The sequence below is a fragment of the Anopheles coustani genome, chromosome 2 (genome assembly GCF_943734705.1).
Source record: "Anopheles coustani chromosome 2, idAnoCousDA_361_x.2, whole genome shotgun sequence".
NCBI lineage: Eukaryota > Metazoa > Arthropoda > Insecta > Diptera > Culicidae > Anopheles > Anopheles coustani.
Window position 1 is genome coordinate 49,289,599 of NC_071289.1, and position 5,916 is coordinate 49,295,514.

General features: G+C 43.3%; 1 pseudogene; it reads left to right on the top strand.

Annotated features, from left to right (window-relative positions):
• The first annotated feature begins 3,902 nt into the window (after positions 1–3,902).
• Positions 3,903–5,490, top strand: LOC131264532 (uncharacterized; annotated as a pseudogene).
• Positions 5,491–5,916: the final 426 nt, after the last annotated feature.

The following is a 5,916-nucleotide window of genomic DNA, read 5'->3' on the forward strand; positions in this document are numbered from 1 at the left end:
AGGTTTTTTATGTCTAGCACCGTATTTCTTCACAGATTTCCATTACAAATTCTTCATACTATCAAACTCGTCGAATTCGTCATCTGAAAGGACGGACGGCAAAATATTCCCCGTCTCCGGAAGCTCTGGTTGCGCTAACACAATATTAAGCAAAATAAAGTTATACACTGTTTATTAACACTAATATCTCAGAAACGTTTAATATTTACTTGAAGGCCGAACACTTGTACTAGCTTCTGGTTGATCAGCACGGTCTTCGCTTTGCATTTGTGCACTATTACATTCTGGCATCTTTGCACGATCTTTGTACAAAGAGCTGGTTTGTTTGATGTGTTGAGAAAACTGTGGTTTGTTTGCTCATGCATTTTTTAATCTTTGTGAATCGAAAGTAGATTCGATGATTGATTATTGTCGACAGTTTTCCAACGTTTAACTATATGTACACGTATCATTTCACTCGTGTTAAACTCTGCTTCTGTTTTGATGCATCCAAACACCGGATAAACAAAACAAGACTCCACGAGCTGACAACTATAGAAATCGAAGGAGGAAAAATATGGCGCCACCTTGGATTTAAAAATAATGCATCAGTTGCGTACTGTTAATGCGTTATTTTATAGTTATAAATTAAATTTATCGCTATATTATCGTAATAAATTTAATTATGTAATAGAAATGCGATATTTTCTCCAGATGTCAGCTAGATGTCATTTACACTGACTTCAAAGCCACCTTCGACTCGCTTCCGCACGATCTTCTGATGGCTAAGCTTGAGCGGCTTGGCATCCGTGATCCTCTCCTATCCTGGATCAAGTCTATCCTGACCGGTTGCATCTACCGTGTGAAGGTGGTGGACTGCTTATCCGACCCCTTCGTGGGCGTCTCTGGTGTCCCCCAGGGAAGTGTTCTTGGTCCCCTCCTGTTCTGTCTTTTCGTCAACGATTGTACGAGCATCCTTCCTAGTGACGGCCACCTGCTCTACGCCGATGATGTCAAGATCTTCCTGCCTATCTCCTCATTTACTGACTCCTGTCCCCTCCAAAGTGTTGTTGACGATTTCTCGGCGTGGTGTATCATCAACGGACTCACGCTGTGCCCTGATAAATGTTGTGTGGTGTCGTTCGGCAGACCTCGTAATCTTGTCCATGCGGACTATACGGTTTGTGGGCTCCCCCTATCCCGTGTATCCGTGGTCAAGGATCTTGGGGTCTGGTTGGACAGCGCCCTCACCTTCGACGCACATCTGGACGCGACCGTCGCCAAGGCGAACAAAACGCTTGGCCTCATAACACGGATGGCGACTGAGATTCGTGACCCTCTCTGCCTCAAGTCGCTTTATTGTTGTTGGGTCCGCTCTGCCCTCGATTACGCTTGTGTTGTTTGGTCTCCTCCAGGGGTAACCTCCATGAACAGGCTTGAGGGCATTCAGCGGAGGTTCACGCGGATTGCTGTCCGTCGGTTCCTTGGTAACAACTCCTCTCCTATTCCGTCCTATTCCACTCGGTGTCAGCTCCTGGGGTTGGAGGAGATTCGTGTGCGGCATAAGAACGCTCAGGCACTCTTTGTCGCGGGCGTTCGCCTCAATCACTTGGATGCCCCTTCCCTCCTGTCCTCAATCCCTCTGTATGCCCCATCTCGCCCGCTACGTGACAGACCCCCGTTGGCTATCCCCCGTCGTCTTACCCATTATGGCCAAAACGACCCGTTCCTCCGCGCACTGTCAGCCTTCAATGACGTTTACAGTCTGTTTGACTTCAACCTCTCTATTCCCCAATTCCGTTCTCGTCTCCTCTCCTCTCCTGCTTAGTCCTTCCGTTCGGTGACCCTGCGTCCTCTACCCCCTGCTAATTTTTTGTAATTAATTTTAAGTTTAGTCGTTATAAAGCCCTCGGGGCGAATAACAGTAAGATTACAACAAAAAAAAAAAATATATCGCACATTGCTATGAGTATTGTCCATGGTTCTTCTGCTAAAGTCCTCAGTATCCGGATACTTCGATGTATTTTACCGAAAAGATTTGAAATTTTTGACCTCGAACTACCTGAGGAACTGAGGAACACTTATTGCAAAGGCCATGACACAACTCGTCTCCGTTAGTGATTACATATAGGTTGTCTTTTCAGGAGCGTATTAAAAAAGTAAGTTGGTCTATATGAGCTACACTGGCAATGGAATCTAAAATAATATTTTCCCAATACAGTTATTTTCCCAATAGAGTTATAATCAAAACATAATTCCCTCATGTTCTTACTGTTACTTTTACAGCCGACTGGTGCTTTTCGTTGTGCCGAGAAATAAGCCATCACCTGTTGAAAATGTTTGTTGATAGATATTGGCATTTAAGCTACCAATCGTCGAAGCGGAGCGTGGCTCATGTGATTTGGTGAGCCGACAACAACATACCTCTTCTTGTCCGAAGCAGTTCGAGCCTCAGAAGCAGCAAACACCAACACAAGTGAGTATAACAACAATACTAGTAATAAAAAGATTGGAAACAAACAAAGAGTGATTATTGCACTGACTTATCCTATCGAGGCAACATGACGACAAAATAGTAGAAAAAGACGCATTGGTGAGAATCAAGGACAATGTGGGAGAAAGAGTGGGACTGGGCATAGTAGAAAGCGGAATACGAGAGCAACTATGTTTTTGCTCTTCTTTTGCCTGGCGCGCTTGGTGTGCGTGTCACCGCGTGACCACATTAGGCGTACGCCCAATCGCAAAAATCGGATACTGTTCGGACCTCTCACTCTAAATCTGCACTTTCTCTCTTGCTTCCACTCGCACAAGGGTATGCAACCACTTTCTGCCGCGGCACCGAGCTGCGAGTGTATGCGTGAGCCATGCATGAATTTACTCCCCGCATCACGCATCCCCTTTTTGGGTCCCACGAACTTGCATCGTTCGTTTCCTCCATTCTTCATGCCCCGCGGCCGTTGCCCTGCGTCTATCGTTTTAAATCGCTTTCTGTCAATTTTGCGCTTTTTTCTCTTTTGCTCATCTTTGGCTCCTCGCCAAAACTATGAAGTAACGTCACATTGCATTTAATACAATTTTAGTTATCACATGCGGTAGAATTAAAACCATAGTGGCGTTGATTACACGTGAGCAAAATTTTCCAGTGCTTATAAAGTGCAAAATTATACCTTGAATTGTGCCAAAATGTCCGATCTTGGTAGAATGAAAAAAACTGGCAATTTCAGTCGTAGGGTCGCAAAGTACCTGAAGATGGATTTACCAGTCGATGAAGAAGCAGGATCAAGTGGATTGAGTGAGTGGAAATAATGATTTTGTAATATTGAATTAGTGCTAAAGCTTTATTTTCCAGTGTCACAACAATTACATGCCGTTAATCCTTCGGTTAGCACCGATTTGCCGTCTGAACCACAAGAGCATAAAGCAGAAGGATCCATTCATTCCGAAGATCCGAACTTAACGGATTATTTAGAATCGAGTGACGATGAGACCTTTGGGCCTGAAGAAGACTATAAAAGTTTTGACTTGTTGCCCCTGCTTGTTTGTGTAAGGTATTGGGCGCTTTCAACAGGGCAAACAAAGGATTCCATAAACCTTGTGCTGCGCATATTAAATAGAACTGGAATGCGTTTCCCAACAACTGCTGAGACCCTATTAGAAAAAAATCCCAACCCAGCATCAGCGATTGTCAATATCGGAGGAGGACAGTTTTGGTTTAAAGGCATACAAAAATGTTTGATAAATCAATTCTGGTAAGTTTTTTTATTATGCTTCAATATTTTACCATATGAAATATTTTCTTAAGCTATGATAATTTGTTTAATTTTGATTTTCATTACGACATGAAAACCACACCGTCTTGCAGTCAGCTGTCGTTAAACGTATCAATTGATGGCCTGCCCCTTCATAAAAGCACCACCTTGCAGTATTGGCCGATTTTATTCAATATTCATGAGCTACCCCGTGTGCCAGTGATGGTAGCGGGCATCTTTTATGGGTTGTCCAAACCTGAAAATATTGAGCAATATCTGCGTCCGTTGGTAGATGAGATTAATTTTCTAATTGAGCACGGAATCAACATCAACGGGAAGAAGTTGTTCATCAAACTGCGAGCTATTATCGCCGACACTCCAGCCAGGTCATTTGTGAAAGGTAAAAGATAAATAAGGTATTAGTTGGTAAATACGAACTTTTTTTCTATTATTTTGTTACCTTTTTCAGGTACTGTTGGACATACCGGCTACGCAGGTTGTATGAAATGTGTTGTAGAAGGGCAATACAGTAAAGAAGGTCGTACGGTTGTGTTTCCAGGAGTAGGTGCACCAAAACGAACAGACAAGGGATTCAGAGAAAATGCGTACCCGAAACACTGCAAAATTATATCACCACTTTTAGATCTTAAGGATTTCGATATCATCAACGATGTGATTGTTGCAGATCGTTTACATCTGATAGATCTTGGGGTCATGAAACGTTTGCTGATTGGGTGGCGTGATGGATCGCTGGGCAAAGTGCGTTGGTCAACTTCGCAATGTTCGCAGATTTCGAAGGCGTTAGGCAATATTAAACTCCCTGCTGAAATCCATCGCCCACTGCGCCCTGTTGTTTATGCTGGGAAATGGAAAGGATCGGAGTTTGCCTCGTTTTTGCACTACGCAAGCATTGTGGTGTTGAAAGAACATCTCCCCCAAGAATGTTACCAGCATTTTTTGTTGTTATTTTGTGCAGTAACAATTCTATCCTCGCGTGTATACCGTCCGATGTGGTCACTTGCCGGACTGATGCTCGAAAGATTTGTCACCCAATATAGCCATGTCTATGGAGAGCGTTATATAGGCAGCAACGTCCATAACCTGCAACATGTGTATGAAGAGGTGGCTCGTTTAGGTCCGCTTCCAACGCATTCCACTTATCCTTTTGAGAATGAGCTACAGCATCTCAAGCGTCAACTGCGGAGCGGCTACAAAAATCTGGAGCAAACCATAAACCGGTTATCAGAACTAGATAAATTTCATATGTCTTTTTATGTGAAAAAGACAGAGGCATCGAATCCTCGCTGCAGCGAACATGCAGGAGTTATTACTTTTCGTGTTAGCCACAACTTTTTGTTACAAAATAATGTAAGGAACTGTTGGTTTTTTAACAAAAAGTAATTATATTATGAAGTTCCATTCAGCTAGCAACGAACGGGATTCGAATGGTGTTTTAAAAATATTGTGCAATAAGTTACCTGAAAAAGCAATATTTATTGATTCTACCATGTTGGACATCCAGCTTCCAGAGCCATTCAATTCAAGCATGTTGAACATTTATAAGGGAGTACCGTGCAGATTGGCTGAAACCCAGGATGAGATTACTTGGAATGAAGTTAAATGTAAATTAATTGCTGTGCCTTTAACGACGCTACCCAAGGAGCGCCAAATTGACGTTTCGACCCGAACCCATGAAAGTTCCATACAAAAACACCCCTCCACGACGGGAGAGCTACCCCGCAACCACTCCGCCACCGTTTGACATACCCCTCACTTCCTAATGACAATCCAAATGCTGTCTGCTCTGTCGTTCCGTCCTTTTCTCTCGCGTTATGTTGCCAACAGCATAGACTTGTGTGTGAGCAACAGCCCGTTGAGGAATTGTTTACATTTTGAAACAAACGGTCGTGCAGTGTGTTGTAAAAGCTTGGTGTCTATTTTGTACAAGAAATCTCTTGAAAATGTGGCGGAAACCCGAATTAAAATGTTTGCGAAAGAGTGGCGAATCGAATATCGGTAACAACGAAACGCTCTGGAGCGTGGATATGATCTTGGACCTTATGAAAAAGCTAAGGCAGTAAGCTTACCTAAAAGTGCAAGAACATTATTGGGAACCAACCGTAAGCCATCGATCGAGATATTGGAAATAAGTGGCGGCCAGTATTGGTACCATATCAGGTGCATTTTT